Here is a 17,776-nt window from a genome sequence, read left to right as displayed (position 1 = left end):
TTGAATTTTGTCAAAGGGTTTTTGTGCATCAGTCGAGATGGTCATGTTTTTTCCCCTTCATTTTCTTGATGTTGCATATTACATTGATCGATTTTTGTGTGTTAATCTACCCTTGTATATCAGGAATAAATTTCACTTGGTGGTAGTGTATAATTCTTTTAATACGCTGTTGAATTCAATTTGTTAGCATTTTGTTGAGGATTTTTGCATCTATGTTCATCAGGGGTAATGGTCTGTAATTTTATTTTCTTTTAGTGTCCTTGTCTAGTGTTGGTATCAGGGTAATACTGGCGTCGTAAAATGAGTTTGGAAGTGTTCTCTCCTTTTCAATATTTGACAGAGTGTAAGAAGGCTTGTTTTTAAAACTTCTTTATATGTTTGGTAGAATTCACCACTGCAGTCATATGGTCCTGGGTTTTACTTTGTTGAGAGATTTTTTTTTTAGATTTCTTGAAATATTAGTGACATATAACACATGTAAGTTTTAGGTGTTCAAGATGATTTGTGAAAGGATTACCACAATACAGTGAGTTAGCATCTCCATTCCCTCACATAATTAACTTGTTTTTTCTAGCGATCACTTTTAAGATCTACTCTCTTAACAACTTTCAAGTCTATAATATATTATTGTTAATTATGGTCACCATGCTGTACATTAAATCCCCAAAACTTATTCATTTACAGCTAGAAATTTGTGCAATTTGACTTACCTCTCCCACTTTCCCCCACGCCCAATGTCCTTGCAAACACCATTCTAGCCTCTATTCCTTTGAGTTGGGCTTTTTTAGGTTTCACATTAGTGAGAATATATAGTATTTGTCTTTGTCTGTCTGACTTATATCACTTAGCGTAATGCCTCAAGTTCCATCTGTGTTGTTACAAAATGCATGATTTCATTCTCTTGCATGGCTAAATAATATTCCATTATATATTTCATGTATATATACATATGTCTGACATTTTCTTTATCTATTTATCCATTGATGGACACATGGATTGTGTCCACGTCCTCAGTTTGTGATTAATGCTGAAATGAACATAGGGGTGCAGATATCTCTTCAGAATAGTGACTTCATTTCCTTTGGATATACAACCAGAAGGCGAATTGCTCATTTATATAGTATTTCTATTTTTATTTTTTTGAGAAAATTCCATATTTTTTCCATAGTGACTGTAGCATTTACATTCATACCAACAGTTCACAGGGTTCTCTTTTCTACACAGCCTCATCAACACTTGTTGTCTGTTGTCTCTTTGAAAATAACCATTCTAGCAGGTGTGAGGTGATATCTCATTGTAGTTTTGATTTTATTTCCCTGATGGTGAGTGATTACGAGCATCTTCTCAGGTACCTGTTAACCATTTTTATGTCTTCTTTGGAAAAGTATCTATTCAGGTCCTTTGACCATTTTCATATTGTTTTGTTGGTTTCTTTGCTGTTGAGTTGTAAGAGTTTCTTATATACTGTGGATATTAACCCCTTAATTTGCCAATTATTTTATTTGCTGTGCAGAAGATTTTTAGATTGATGTCATCCCACTTGTTAAGTTTTACATTTGTTGTTTGCACTTTTGATGTTATATCCAAAAAAATCATTGTCAAGACGAGTTTCTTGGGGCTGTTTTCTCTATATTTTCTTCTAGTTGTTTTATATTTGGTGACTTGCATTTAAGTCTTTAATTCAATTTGGGATTATTTTTAGAGTGTTGTAAAATAGGGGTCCAATTTCAGTTTTCTGCCTGTGGTTATCCAGTTTTCCCAACACCATTTATTGTAGAAACTATCTGTTCCCCATGGAGTCTTCTTAGCTGACTCATCAACTGTTAGCAAAGTGTATGTGTGTTGTTTTATTTCTGGGCCTTTGATTCTGTTCTATTGGTCTATGTGTCTCATTTTATACCTGTATCATTACCGTTTTTATTACTATAGATTTGTAATAAAATTTGAATTCAGGAATGTGATGCCTTCAGCTTTTTCTTTCTCAGGGTTGTTTTGGTTATTGGAGGTCTTTTGTGGATCCATATGAATATTAGGATTGGTTGTCCATGGGCCGGCCCTGTGGCTTGGCGGTTAAGTGCGCGCGCTGCGATGCTGGCGGCCCGGGTTCGGATCCCGGGTGCGCATCGAGGCACCACTTCTCCGTTCATCCTGAGGCCGAGTCCCGCATACAGCAACTGGAAGGATGTGCAGCTACGACATACAACTATCCACTGGGGCTTTGGGGGGAAAAATAAAATAAATAAAATCTTTAAAAAAAAAAGGATTGGTTGTCCTATTTCTGTGAAAAATGTCATGGAAATTTTAATAGGAATTGCATTGAATCTTGAGATGGCATTGGGTAACACGGACATTTTAATAATATTAATTCTTCTGATCCATGAACATAAGATATCTTTTCATTTCTCTGTGTCTTTGATTTCTTTCATCAATGTCTTATAGTTGTCAGTGTCTAGATCTTTCACCTTCTTGGTTAAATTTATTTATGAGTATTTTACTGTTTTTGATGTTATTGTAAGTAGGATTTTTTTCTTTATATCTTTTTTAGATAGTTCATTGTTAGTGTACAGAAAGTCAACAGATTTCTATCTGTTGTTTTTGTCTCCTGAAGCTTGAGTGAATTCGTTTATTAGTCCTAACAGTCTTGGGGGGAGTCCTTAGGTATTTCTTTATATAAAATCATATCATCTGCAAACAGAGACCACTTTGATTCTTCGTTTCCAATTTAGATGGATTTTATTTCTTTTCGTTGCCAAATGTCTCTGGTTGAGACTTGCAGTGGTATGTTGAAAAGTGGTGTTGTGACTGGGCACCCTTGTCTTGTTCTTTGTCTTAGCAAGAAAGCTTTCAACCTTTCACTGTTCAATATGATGTTAGCTGTGGGTTTTGTCATGTAAACCTTTTATTATGTTCAGGTATGTTCTTTCTGTAACCTTTTATTTAGAATTTTTATCATGAAGGGCTGTTGAATTTTGTCAAACTGCTTTTTCTGCATCGATTGAGATTTTTTTTGTGATTTTCATCATTCATTCTATTAATGTGGTGTATCACATTCATTGACTTGCATCATGTTGAACTTGATCATGTTGTTTGATCCTTTTTTTGAGTTCAGGTAGTTTTGTTATAATGTGTCTTGGAGAAGAAAGATTTAGTTTTAAATTTTAGGTTGACAGATCGGCTTCAGGACCTTGGATGTGTAAATCTCTCTCCAGATTTGGGAAGGTGTCAGCTGCTACTTATTTTAAGTAAACACTCTTTTCCTTTATCCCTGTCTTCTCCTCTGGTACTTTAATAATGCTTATCTATTTCTTTTCATGGTATCCCATAATTCACACTGCCTTTCCCTGTTCCTATCCATTCCTATTTTTCTTTTTGCTTCTTTGACTGGATGATGACAAATGACACATCTCCTAGTTCACTAATTATTTCTTGTTATAGTTGAATCTGATTTCGAAGCTCTCTATTGAATTCTTCAGTTCAGTCATTGTGTTCTTCAACTCTAGGGTTTCTGTTTGCTTTTCCTTAATATTTTCTGTTTCTATAGTGAACTTCTCACTTGTTCATGCACTGTTTCCTTATTTCATTTAGTAGTCTATCTATGTTTCCTTAGAGTTTTATGAATTTCTCAAAGAGGGTTGTTCTGAAGTCTTTGTCACATAGTTCCTATACCTCCATTCCTTGGTCAGTCATTGGAGTTTTATTCTTTTTCTTTGGTGGTGTCATGGGTTTTTTTTTTTTTTTAAAGATTTTATTTATTCAGTTTTTTCTCCCCAAAGCCCCAGTAGATAGTTGTATGTCATAGGTTCACATCCTTCTAGTTGCTGTACGTGGGACTCGGCCTCGAGTTAGACGGAGAAGTGGTGCCTCGGGGCGCTCCCGGGATCCGAACCCGGGCCGCCAGCATCAGAGCGCGTGCACTTAACCGCTAAGCCACGGAGCCGGCCCTGTCATGGGTTTTTGATTATTCATGATCCTTGTGGCCTCCATTGGTGTCTGGAAATTTGAGGAAGTAGGCACCTCTTCCACTCTTTACAGACTGGCTTTAGCAAATCAAAACCTTCACAGTCATCCCATCTAGGGGTCCTGTGTAGGCCATCTGGTAGTGTCCAGGGGAGGGCTTGCTGCTGGAGTCCTTGGGCAGCCTGGTACTGGGGTGAGTGGAAAGCTTGGGTCTATGGTATTGTGTCTGGCCCTGGGCACAGCTGGGACCCTGAGTTCATGAGTCGCCCCACTGGAGCCTGTTTTGAAAGGTCCTCTTTGAGAGCCTGCAGCCACAGGAGTCATCCAGGGCCATGAGAGTTCGCCAGTGCTGGGATGAGCTGAGAGCCTTGGTTCACAGGAGACTGCCAGGAGCCTGGCACCACGAGAGACAGCTTGTGCTGTGGTAGGCCAGATGTCTGGATTCCTGGGAGCCTGCTGGGAGCCTGGGGCCACAGGAGCTGCCTGAGGCTGCAGAAGCCAGCAGGCACTGGGTCAAGATGGAAGCCTGGGTTCATGGGAACCTGCCGGTGCCTGGTGCCATGTGAGCTGCCTGGGACCGCCTGAGTCAACAAGCACCTGGTTGAGCTGGGAGCCTGGTTTTGTGGGAGCCTGCCAGGGGCCTGGTTCCATGAGAGCTGTCTACGGCTCCTGGAACTGGCAGGTGGTGTGGTGAGCCATGGGCCTGAGTTCCCAGCAGCCCCTGGGGATCCTGGTGCCATAGAATCTACCTGGGGTTGCTGGAGCCAGCAAGTGCTGGAGTGACTTGGGGTCTTGGGGTGTGGGAGCCCACTGGGTGCCCTGGTACAGAAGCTGCCTGTGACTATGAGTGTTTCCTGTGGCTGCCTGGAGTACGCAGAAACTTGGGTGAACCAGGGTCTGGATTCACCAGAGCCCACCAGGAGCCTGGTGCCAAGGACACCACTTGGGGTCACAGGAGCCACCTAGGGCTGTTGAAGATGGCAGCCCCTAGGCTGAGATGGGGCCCTGGGTTTCCAGGAGCCGGTGGGAGCCTGGTGTCAAGGATGCTGCTTGAGGCCCCCAGAGCTGGCATGCTCCAGGGTGAACCAGGGGCCTGGATTTGCGGAAACTTACAGGGAGCCAGCTAGGTCCACAGGAGTCAGCCTGGGGCTGGGGCAGGCTGGCTAAGGTCAGGCAGAGTGGAGAAGTCCCTTCTCGTTGGGAGGTGTTTGATTACTGATTGAGTCTGCTTATTTGTTACTGGTCTGTTCAAGATTTCTATTTCTTCATGATTCAGCTTTCATAGGTTGTTTCTAGGAATTTATCTATTTTGTCTAGGTTACCCAATTTACGAGTGTACACTAGCTCAGAATAGTCTCTTCTGATCTTTTTCTTTCTGAAGCATCAGTTGTAATGCCTCCTCTTTCATTTCTGATTTAGTTTGAGTCATCTATCTTTGTTTTCCTAGATATTTTATCTAAGGGTTTCTCAATTTTATTTTTTCCAAAACTCAACTTTTACTTTTATTGATCTTCCATACTGTCTTTCAATTTTTTTCCACTCTCCTCTTGGTGACTTCCGTCCTTCTGCTAACATTGGGTTTCATTTTTTCTTTTGTTAATGCTGTGTGTTGTAAGTCAGATTGTTTCTTTGACATCTTTCTTCTCTTATAATGTACAAGTTTATCACTATAAACTGTCCTCTTACTACTACTTTTGCTGCATCCTATAAGTTTTGGTGTGTTTATTGTTTCTTTCTTTTTCTTTTAATTTTTTTTTTTTTTTTTTTGCTGAGGAAGATTGGCCCTGTGCTCACATCTGCCAATCCTCTTTTATTTTATTTTATTTTTTTTTGCTGAGGAAGACTGGTCCTGGGCTAACATTCGTGCCCATCTTCCTCCACTTTATATGGGATGCTGCCACAGCATAGCTTGCCAAGTGGTGCGTCGGTGCACACCCGGGATCTGAGCCAGCGAACCACGGGCCGCCGCAGTGGAGCGCATGCACTTAACCACTTGCACCACCGGGCCGGCCCCTATTGTTTCTTTTTGTATGTTTTGAGCTATTTTCTAATTTCACTTTTGATTTCTTCTTTGAGCTACCTTTTTTTGTGTGAGGAAAATCAGCCCTGAGCTAACATCCATGCCAATCCTCCTCTTTTTGCTGAGGAAGACCGGCCCAGAGCTATCATCCTTGCCCATCTTCCTCCACTTTATGTGAGATGCCACTACAGTATGGCCTGACAAGCATGCATCGATGTGTGCCCAGGATCCGAACCCGGACCACCAGCAGCGAAGCACACGCACTTAACCGCTACAGCACCTGTCGGCCCCTTGATCTACTTTTAAGTTTAAGAGTTTTTGTTGAACTTCCACGTGTTATGAATGTTCCAGTTTTCCTTCTGTTATTGACTTCTGGTTTCATGCCATTGTGTTTAGAAAAGTTACTTGGTATTATTTCAGTCTTCTTAATCTTGTTAAGACTTGTTTTGTGACCTAACACGTGATCTGTTCTGGAAAATTGTCTGTGCACCCATGAGAAGAGTGTGCATTTTGTTGCTGTCCAGTAAAATGTTCTGTGTGTGTCTGATAGGTCCATTTAGTATTTAATGTTTTCATGTCTGCTATTTCCTGATTTTCTGTCTGGATATTCTATCCACTGTTAAAAGTGGGTCTTTGAAGTCTCCTACTATTTGCAACTTATATAAGTGAGAAAGCTGTTATTTTGAGAATATATAAAGATCTCTTAGAACTCAATTATAAAAGACAAGTCAATGAAACGGGGTAACCAACTGGAATGGACATGTCTCTAGGAAATATATAGGTGGCCAATAAGCACAAGACAGATGCTCAGCATCATTAATTATTAGGAAAATGCAAATTCAAAGCACGATTTTCATGCTCAAAATGAAGGCTATATTCAACATAATGGAAAATAACAAGTGTTGGTAAAGATGTGGAGAAAGGGAAACCCACATACATTACTGGTGGGAAAGTAAAATGATGCAGCCACTGCAGAAAACAACTTGGCATTTTCTAAAATCTTAAACCTAGAATTACCATTGACCTGGAGAGGCCCATGGTAGATATGTCCAAAAGAGCAAACTTGCCCATAGACATTCAAAGCAACAGTGTTCACAATGGTCCAAAAGTGGAACAAACCCAAATTTCTATCCAGTTATCACTGCATAAACCAAATGTGGCCTAATCATAATATAGGATATTATAAGCCATAAAAAGGAATTAAGTACTGCTACATACTAGGCCATGGGTGAACCTTGAAACATGTGTGCTCACTGAAGCCATCCACAAAGGCAATAGATAACATGATGCCATTTGAATGAACTGTCCAGAATAGGGAAATCCATAGGGGGAGAAAACAAATGAGTTGTTTCCATGGGTTTGGGTTAGCAGAAAATAGAATGTGAATGAGTATGGGTTTGTTTGGGGGTGTTGAAAATGTTCTGGAATTAGATAGTGGTGATAGCCACACGACATAATCATTGTGCTAAAAGCCACAGAAATGTATACTTTGAAATGCTTAAAACGGTGTATTCTATGTTAAGCAGATTTTCCACATAAAAATTTTGAATTTTTTAAGTTAATCAGGGTATTGGTTAATTTTAAGTTGGTTAGTATATTTAATAAGTGTAATTAATGGAGTTATTAGGAGTATGGCAGGTTGTAGCCGAGAGAGTAAACATCCGACGAGGGCTATAGTAACAAATCCTATGATTATACAAGCAACAATCTAAAATCCAGTCCATTTCAATTGTCCACAAAATGGAGAGACCAGCCATGAAAATAGGTCAGTGATCTCGGGGGCCTTTGGTATCTATTCAAAGATTTGGGTAATATTATGCAATATTTTAACCTCTTGGGCCATTTGGTGGAGGTAGGTTTGAACTTCTCTGTTGATGTACACTCACCAAGTGGTTCTAGGAAAGGCACCAACCCCTCCTTCCTTGGCCAGTATAGACAGTCTAGGGCCAGGCCATTTTCTAAAACCATTTAGGCGAGAGACTCATGAGACTGTTGTTCAAGGGCTAGGATATGTTCCTATGGAGTTGTTGTCCATGTTGTGTTAAGGTTGTTGATACCTCTTAGTTGCCTCAGTTTCCTGATTTTGTGTGGGTAGGGCCACCACACCTGTGCCCAGTCCAGTCAGTCAATCCTAGTAGAACTGAACACCCAGTGCTATAGGACTGACATTGTTTCTATGGGTTGATGGTAGCTAGTCAGGGCAGGAAACTCAAAGGACCTGCGACCTGAGAGAAGCAGGCTGAGAGAGAGACAATAATGCATTGCACAATATAACCTGGAGAAAGCTGTTCACGGGATTGGGGAAGAGAGAAGCTCACTGGATGAGAGCCTTGTGATATCAGCCCACAGTAAAACCCAAAAATGGATGCTCCTGGTGTGAAATATTCCTTAGGTGTCTTGAGGTAAAACCAGTAATTTGCACCCATTCACTGGTTACCTGTGCTATATGATTTCAGAGGTTATGGTTAAAGTGTTTGTGGGCCAAGAGCTGTCTGGGCCTGGGCACAAAATCACCAAGGTGGCCTCAAAGGCTGCCCCAAAATGACCCCTCAAGGAGCAGTTGGGGCAGAAAGTGGGGGGATAATTTTGAAGGAAGCCTGGGGCAAAGATGTTGTTGTTCGATGGAGTTGGCTACTAGTGAGTGTCTCCGCAGGGTAAGCCCTTCATCTGGGGTACAGTAGGTGATTGGAGGCCAAGTGACAGACCCTGTGACTCCTGATTCCCAGTGCACGGGCAGCCCTCTCAGCCCACTGGACATAAATGGTGATGGTGTTTGTGAAGCATCTTGATGGCTGTATGGAAGGTATAGGGGACGTGTGGTGGGAGATGCCATGATAGTGTCGGGAGGAGCTGTGTGTGAGATTACGGTGTTGAAGGGGAAGGATTGGAGGCAGGTGCAGTGGGTGTGTGACCAACAATGGTCAGTGAAAGGACAGCTGGGGTGTAACTGGGGAAATCAAGGACCAACAGAAGTCATGTGTTTAAAACAAGACACCAGGGCCTGCCCAGTGGCTTAGCGGTTAAGTGTGCATGCTCCGCTACTGGGGGCCCGGGTTCGGATCCTGGGTGCGCACTGACTGGCACACCCAGTCCTTGCAAATTTCCCACATGCATTTTACATGCATTTTTCTCTTCTGTTGATGGTCGATGAGTTCTAAGGAAATGGTGAAGGCACAGTGAGGAGGAATTGTGGGTTTCTGCACGACTACCTCTAGGAGTGCCACCCCCTCAACCTGAACAACCACCCGGCACTACTAGAAATGAAAGACATCCCATCACCATGGATTGGAAGACTCCTTATTGTGACGATGTCAACATTATCCAAAGAGATCAACAAATCCAGTGCAGTCCTTACCAAAATCCCAAGGACGTTTTGTGCTGAAATAGAAAAAAACCCATCCTAAAATTCTTATGGAATCTCAAGTAAGCCCAGATACCAAAAATAATCTTGAAAGAAGGTACTAAGTTGGAGGACTGATTCTTCCTGATTGAAAACTTACTACAAATCTACAGTATCAAAACTGCATTGTCATAGCATAAAGACAGACATATTGACCAATGGAAACAGAATTGAGAGCCCAGAAATTAACCCTCACTCATGTGATCAAATGATGTTTGACAAGGGTGCCAAGATTATTCAAAGGGGAAAAGCCCTTTCAACAAGTTGTGCTGGAAAATGTGGATATCTACATGCAAAAGAATCAACTTGGACCCTTACCTAACACCATATACAAAGCTTAATTCCCAATAGATCAAAGACCTAAATGTAAGAGCTAAAACTATAATACTCTTAGAAGAAAACATAAGACAAAACTTTACAAGATAGGATTTGGTAATGATTTCAAGGATATGACCCCCAAGGAGCAGCCAATAAAATAAGAAAATACACATGCTGGACTTCATGGATATTAAAAAGTTTTGTATCTCAAAAGACATTATCAACAGTAAAAGCACAACTCACAGGATGGGCGACCATATTTGCAAACCATGTGTCTGACAAGGGCTTAATATCCAGAATAGATAGAGAACTCCTAAACTCAACAACAAAAATCAAACAACCCAAATCAAATTTGAACAAAGTACATGAGTAGACGTTTCCTCAAAGAAGATCTGCAAATAACCAATAAGCATATGAAAAGACGCTCATCATCAGTAATCATTAGGGAAATGCAAATCAGAAATACAGTGAGAGACCACCTCACATTCATCGATCAAAAAAAAAAAACGATGGCATCCAAAAAAAAAAAAAGAAGAAGAAGAAGAAAAAGAATAGAACCAGTGTTGGTCAAGATGTGGAGAAGTTGGAACCCTTGTGCACTGTCTTGGGAAGATAAAATATATAGTTGCTGTAGAAATCAGTATAGCAATTCCTAAAAAAAATTAAAAATATAATTATATAGGACCCAGCAATTTCAATTCTGGGTATATACGCCCCCAAAGAGTTGAAAGCATATTCTTCAAAACATATTTCAACACCCATATTCATAGCATCAGTATTCATAATAGGTAAAACATAGAAGCCACCCAAGTATCATAACCGAGGAAGGGCTCGCTGCCCAATGCACCCCTTAAGCCAACCATGAGATACCGCTCTTGTAGAAGGGAAAAAGCTTTATTACGAGGTTGGCCAGCAGGGAGACAGGAGCCAAAGGTTAAATCCTTCTCCCCAATGGGCAGTTGAAAGGGCTTTTTAAGGGCAAAGGAGTGGGTGTGGGAGGTTGGGGGCAGTCCTACGCATTTTGCGCAAGTAGATTTTCATGTTCTGTCATACATCCCACGTTCAAAAGGCAGTGTCCTTAACATGATTGGCAGCTGAGTTCTTGGTCCCCTACGTCATCCTCCAGTCACTTGACTCAAACAGCAGTGACGGTTTGAGTCTTGCCAGCCGTCTTGTGGTCTCACTGGTTCAAACCAGTTGAAACTTGCTCAAGGAGGAAAAACGGAGTTTCTGAAAAACAACTCATGGCCCAAGACTAGATCCTTAGTAAATATATGGAACGTGGCTTAAGAAAGTAGTCTCCAGGGGACCGTTGATAAAAGTCTGGTTGGGGCCCCATTTTATTTTGGGCTTGGTTTTGGGCCCGGCTAGGCTATCTGTCCAGGGATGTATGGATATGCAAAATGTGGTATATACATAAAATGGCATATTATTCATCCTTAACAAAGGAAGGAAAGTCTAAGATATGGCACACCATGGATGAACCTTCAGGATATTACTCTAAATGAAATAAGCCAGTCACAAAAATACAACCTTGTGTGATTTCCCTTCTATGAGGTTGCTGAAATCGCTAGATTCAGAGAGACAGAAAGTAGAATGGTGTTTGCCAGGGGCTGGGAGGAGGAGGAATGGGGGGTTATTCATGAATGGGTATAGAGTTTCAGTTTTGTAGGATGAAAAGACTTCTAAAGATGGATCGTGGTGATGATTGCACAGCAATATTAATGTCTTCAATACACTTAAAACATACTTAATGTATCTATGGGGCCTGATGACTTGTCCTGGCCGAGCACATGCTTGTGCTGTTGCACATCTTACCCCTCACTGTACAGTTGGGAAACTGGCCCAGAAAGAGGCAAGTACTGGCCCAGACCACAGGAGGTAGTCCGGGTCCCAAAGACTAGACAGAGCTCCAGCTTCCTTGGCCAAGGCTCCGCCCCTTCCCTCAGGTCTCCTTTGGCAATGAGAGGCATTAAGATCTTAGAGGATTGCTGCCCACCCCTCTCCATATGAGGTCATTTTCCTCTCCTCATCATAGCATGTGCATAGGCACCCCCACTCACACTGAATTCTCATGTGGGGGCCATGGAGGTGCAGTCAAGAAAGAGCTGACCCAGAGGAAGTGACAAGAGGCAGGAGGGAGAGAGATTGGAGGCAGCTCTCCCAGGGGACCATGGCATTCGTTCTCCTAGATACATGCCCAGAGATGGGCAGAGGAATCCCTAAGGTTCCTAGGTTTCTGCCTATCTGTCTGTTCCAGACCCATCCTTGGCCCAGCCTGGGGAGCACAGGACTGGGATCCTGCAGTCCACCTCTGTGGGCACCCAGAACTGTGATGAGTCCATCCTCCCCTTGTGTAGGCATTGGGAACAGGAGAGAATACCTCAGTGAGGGTCCTCCTGTATAAAATGGAGTGCATCCAGCAGGTGACTCCAAGTGTTCCATGCACTCGCAATGTGTCTGTTGGACTAGGTTCTCTGTTGATGACCTACTGTGCTCTGAAATGTTGAGAAGATGCTTTCCACCCACTTGAGATCATTTAGAACTGAGGAGACATGGGGGCTTGGGTGGATGAGAACTGGGGATAAGGAAGAAGATGCCAGAGCACTGGACACCAAGTCTAGAGATGAGGGAGAAGACCAGTTCTTGTTGGATCCTCGGGGTCCTCATCTGGAGGCAGGGGGGAGTCATTGTCCTGGTTGAGGTTGGATGCCTCAGGAATGAAGAAGACACCTGGTGGGGGACAGCAAGATGGGGGGAAAGGTAGGCTCCCAAGATTCACCCCACTCTCTCGAAGCCGACAGGTCCTGCTCCTTTACCTCTGGGACCCTGGAGAGCCTCTGCCTTGAGGACATCTGAAGAATGGTTCCTTTCTGTTTGGTGGAGTTTTGGTGAGGGCTGCAGTGCTAGTGCTGGCCACCAGGGGGCGGGCAGCCTCTTGTGTCAGTGGTGGCAAGTTAGATTTTGTTTTTATTTTTTTCAGTTGTATTGAGATATACTTGATATACAGCACTATGCAAGTTAACATTGCTGTGTGGTACATTTGAAAGTTGCTAAGAAAGTAGATCCTAAAACTTCTCATCACCAGGAAAAAATCTTTTATGTTTGCTTGGTGATTGATGTTAACTAAACTTATTTTGGTAACCATTACATAATATACATATACATCAAGTCCTTTCCTTCTCCTGTAAACCTGGAATTTACACGGTGTCCACTGAACTTTTCTTGACCTCCTGGAGCAGAGAAGAGTCAAGCAGAGGTCTTTCTGGCTGTCCCTCTGCCTCAGAAACAACTTGTACCTCCTATTTCTAGTGTTCATCTCCACAATCACAGTTGGTCAGAAGCAGGGAGAGGGGTGCAAGATCTTCCCATGTACTCATTCAGCAGCTGTGCACTGAGCACTCACCCTGTGCCAGGTGCCCTGGTGGGCCAAAGTGCAGGATGAAAATGACCAAGTGGTCCCTGCCTGGCAGGAGCTCACAGCCTAGAGGGGAAATGGACAAAAGCAAAAACAGGAGCAAGAAAAGAGCAAGTGCTGTAGAGAAACACAGCAGGGGGCTGTGAGAGAGGGCTGGGCATCACTGGGTAGGAGGGTCTGAAAGGCCTCACTGGGGTGACATTTTCTGGGACCAGAATGACAAGAGGGAGCCAGCCCTTCAGGGGTCTGGGAGCAGTGTGTCAGGGGGATGGCACCACTGGTCCTGAGTCTCACAGGCAGAAGTGAGTTTGGCCAGAGGAGGTTAGAAATGTGGCCAGTGCAGCTGGAGGGAGGCTGGGAGGAGAGAACAGGAGCTGGGGTGGAAGGTAGGGCCAGGGCCTGGTAGGCTGTGTCAGTTACCTTTCCCTCTCTGACTTCATTGCCCCTAACCTTGCATTTCAAAACTACAAATGTTGACTATCTCACAATTTGTGTGGATCAGCAATCAGGCACGTTTCAGCTTGGTGCCTCTGCCTCAGTGAGTTGAACAGGTTGGTGCTGTGGCCTCAACTGAGGCTCAACTGGGGGAGGACTAGCCCCAAAGTTCACTCTCAGCCTTCAGGGTTCAGTTTGGACTGAGAGTCTAAGTTTCTTTCTGTCTGTTGGCCTGGGCACACCCGTGCTTTTCTCCTCTATAGGCCTCCACATTGGGCAGTCCCAAAACACTGGTATTTGATTCCTCAGTTACAAGGATTCGACAGAGAGAGAGAGAGAGATGGAACATGAAAGACGGAGTAAGAGGAAGTGAGAGACTTGTGTAGTTAAAATTTAGACAAGACATCCCATCACTTTGGCTGTTATTATGTTCAGAAGCCAGTTACTAACTACTTAGTGGTTCCACGGGGATGGCTATACCATGGGTGGGGCTTACTGGGTACCACTGTGGAGGCTGCCCACCTCATAGGCCAAGATGAGGCACTTGGGTCTCATTCTCCATAAAACAGTAAACAATTGAATGGTTTAATGCCGCAGGATGGCAGTATCTAAATTTCCATTAGTTTCAACCCCCTCATGATGCTGACCTGAAAGTGAGGCCAAGTTGGAAGTGACTGTTCCAATATCACATTGCTAGAACCCAGGCCTGTTTTGAGTGGTGTTCTGTGCTACCTGTCACCCCTTCTTGTTATTCTTCCATCTCTAATTTTGTGCCTTATGTACATGTGACACCAGCCCACAGGGGTAATAGATATTATCTCATATACACCAGGTGAGGTCCCTAGGAAGTAGATTCTAGCCTGATCCCCCTGGTGTAGGTTTGGAGACTGGGGAGGACCTGAGAGGCACAGGGACTATCCCAGGATGAAGAACTGGTAAGTTAAAGGATGTCTGCATTCATCTCTGTCTCCTCAAAGCAAGGACCTGAGTTAGGTTTCTAGGGAGCTGGGGCTAGGGCTGTGTAGGCTCCTTGTGTACAGTTCAGGAAGTGACATGAGAGAGGAGGGTGAGCAGCCCGGGCCCAGGGGGCAGCTCTGGAGAAATCTGATTGAGGTAAGGGGTCCAGGTATAGGAATCTTGAAAAATGACCCCATCTCCTTGGTCCTAGGCCTCAACAGATCTTTGAACTCTGGTAACCAGGCACCCACAGTCCCCCATCCAGCTCACTTGACGGGAGACAGTCAAGAGGCAAAAATGTTTTGTTGTTGTATCCCAACTTTTGCAGGATCTGGGCTCAAAAAAGCCCAGAAAAGAATCTTTTTGATTGTTGCCTACATTGGCTCAGCCCTCATCCCTGTCGCCTCTGGGTGTCTGACAGGAGGCAGTGAAGGGTAACATGGGGCAGCCCAGGAAAGGTTAGTGCAGACCAGGACACAACGGTGATCCCACCTGATCAACCCCAAAATCCAGGCCCCTCATCGTGTGTTTGTGTGTGTTTGTGTGTCTGTGTGGTGTGGGGAAGGCAGGGTATGTGGGGCAGGCCATTCCTGGGCAGGAGCTGGTTGTTAGGTGTCGGAAGTCTGGTGGGTCTGTCATGTTCATACCCAGGTCATGGCTGGCAGCATGAGAAGGTGAGCTGCTCAACTCGTATGTTATTGAGCCCTAGAGGTTTCATCTCCTTCCCTTCCTGACCAGAGTTCTTTGCCAGGATGCCCTCTGTGCCTGAACTGAGGAGCAGACTTTCTCTTGGGGGTTGGCCCCAGTGGCAGTGTGCAGGCAGCCCCTGATTCCCTCTGGCCCAGCTCCCAGGCAGTCTTTGCAGAACTCCACTCAGGAGGTCATCGAGTAGCTGCCCAATGGTTTCAACTCCACCAACTCACTAGACAAGGGGCAGGTGCATGAGGCCACCCACACCATCCAGTGCTGCTCTAAGATGAGAACAGGAGCAGAGGGCCTCCACACTCAGGACCTTGAGATGATGGGGTTGGACCAGAACTAGGGTGGGACCAGTCAGGGGCTGTCTCTTTTTCAAGCTAAAGGGGATGTACATGCAGGTAACCTTGCCTGGTTCAGAGCTGAGCTGCTGTGACCCTCTTTCCTTTGACTGGTGTGAGCTTCTGGAGGCCACTGAGGCAGAGCCAGAGGTTAAGGGGGACTGCAGGCTGGCTATTCCTGGAAAGGAAGTGGGATCTTTCCTGTATTTAGAAGGACACATGGAAAGTCAGCTATGTGAGTGAACCTTTCTCTTTATCCCGCTCCAGCGCCAGCTGCAGAGCTCCAGCCAGCAGCAGAAGCAGAGCAGTGGGCAGTGGTGGAGGTAGAGCTGGCTCCAGCTCCGTTGACACCACCCTCTCTAGCACTGGAGCCAGTGTCCCCTCCATCAGCAGTGTTGGAGCTGGAGCAAGGGCCGACATCGGCTGCAGCAGGAGTGGGAGCTGCTGAGCTGGAGTCACCTGGACCATCATTTCTAGTGGGAAGTCCATCTCCACCTGTGGCTAAGAAGCATGAGAAGAAGCCCAACCTACGGCCTTCCCTCCTAAGCTGGTGGTGGAGCAGTTGACCGTGATGGATGCGGTGAGCAGCTGGGCTCTCAGGGCGGGTGGGGTAGGCCTTCCCTCTGCCATCATTGCCCCAGACCTCATCCAGTCTCCTATGATCTGGGCCCGAATCCTGGCTCCACCCCTTACCAACCATACGACCTGGGCAACTTTCTGAACCCCCAAACATTTGCTGTCCACCTGCAGACCGTAGAGGTGGACACTAACAGGACCTGCTGCACAGAGTGGCTGTGCCGGCTCCATGAGGTAGAAGAGACGGAAGGGTGAGCAGGGCCTGGCACATCAGTGGGGGAGGGGAACTCACTGTGTGCAGCCAGGTCCCTGGTGGCCCAACCTTCTGCTCAGGAGGCTCAACAGCCTCAGGACTTATTAGACACCTGATGTGTACTTCACTATGAGGGAGACAGACAAGGCCCGTGGTTGTAGCTGCCACAGGGGAATGTGCATCAGAATGGGGAGTGGGACCAGAGGGGGGATCAGGTTGTTGGAAGATGCCCCCTTGGGATGAGCCAAGCTGAGCCACCATCTGGAGCTTGGAGTTAGCCAGGACGGGCTGGATGCAAATGCCCCTCTCCCTTCCCTGCCAGTATTGGGTCCTGGGTCATCCTCTGCTGGGTGCCTGCAGTGACAGAGAAGAAAAGCCAGAGACTCTAACAAGGCTCAGGCCACATCATGAGCTTCCTGAGCTCCAGCTCTAAATTGTGACCCCTGTGTGGGACTTTGTGGGCTGTGGACACAGACCTAGGGTGTGGCAATGCTGGGTGACACTCCCCCTGTTCCCCAGGAGCCCTTCCAGAAGGTGGTGCCCTCTCAGTGTCTGGGCTCCACCTGGGGCAAGAGGAACAAGCCCGGCAATGAGCACCTGGCACACACCGTCCGGGCCAATATCGACCACTTCAGAAGGGTGGCCAATCTCGTCATCACCACCTGCCTCGGGGACCCGAGCATGCCGGCCCAGGACAGGGCGAGGGTGGTGGAGCGCTGGATCCAGGTGGCCCAGGTGTGCTGTGGGAGGCCCAGTGGAGCCCCTCTCTGGAGCCTTAGGAACTGCCTCCACCTTTATCAGCTCCCAGGATTGCAGTGTGTGGTCTAAGCCCCTGCAAGTCCCTAGGTCCTTCCTGCCAGGAGCACGCTGATCTTGACTCCAGGTCCCAGTGCGGGGATGCTCACTTCCTACGTGGCTCCCTCCTTGGGTTGAGCTAAAATCCTCCTCCTTGTGAGTGTTACACTTTGGGTCCTAAATGTGCCCTTCTGGGGCTCCCTGAACATCTGTCTAATCCAGGAGGGGAGATTTAAATAGAAGGGGACTGAAGCTAGAGCAAGCAGGGCTCCTGCGCCCCACCTAACAGCTCATTCTCTTCCCTTCCCCAGGAGTGCAAGATCCTGAAGAACTTCTCCTCGCCCCGCACTGTCATCTCTGCTCTGCAGAAACATCCATATGCCACCTGAAGAACACATGGGGGAAGTTTCCTGGTGGGTAGTGCCCCTCTCCATAGGAGGACCAGGGTGGATGGGGGATCTCCTGAATGTCTGCCATTGGCCCCTCAGTCAGGTGGGAACTCCTGGGAGGCAGCAAATGATGGGGACAGGGCCTGGGCCTCAGTGGTGGGTCTCTAAGTCTCCTGGTGTCCTTAGTGCACCAATTCTGCTTCAGGACTCGGTTTCCCTAA

The 17,776-nt window shown here is 45.6% G+C and overlaps 1 protein-coding gene and 1 pseudogene across 2 annotated transcripts in view; both read left to right on the top strand.

Moving 5' to 3' along the window:
• LOC147911474 (uncharacterized) overlaps window positions 1-17,776 on the top strand; it is an 84,673-nt gene that overhangs the window by 34,483 nt on the left and 32,414 nt on the right. The window lies entirely within an intron of this gene.
• The window catches only part of LOC101405485 (peroxynitrite isomerase THAP4-like), a 56,316-nt pseudogene that overhangs the window by 11,216 nt on the left and 27,324 nt on the right, over window positions 1-17,776 (top strand). Inside the window, exons 4-5 of the transcript XR_015550836.1 lie at window positions 15,603-16,122; window positions 17,478-17,579. The product of XR_015550836.1 is annotated as a peroxynitrite isomerase THAP4-like (transcript). The remainder of the gene's footprint in view (window positions 1-15,602; window positions 16,123-17,477; window positions 17,580-17,776) is intronic.

This window comes from Ceratotherium simum, unplaced genomic scaffold, assembly GCF_057802395.1.
Source record: "Ceratotherium simum simum isolate JZ-2026a unplaced genomic scaffold, ASM5780239v1 HiC_scaffold_43, whole genome shotgun sequence".
Lineage (NCBI taxonomy): Eukaryota > Metazoa > Chordata > Mammalia > Perissodactyla > Rhinocerotidae > Ceratotherium > Ceratotherium simum.
The sequence above is the reverse complement of the archived record's forward strand: the minus strand, read 5'-3'. Positions and strand labels throughout refer to the sequence as shown.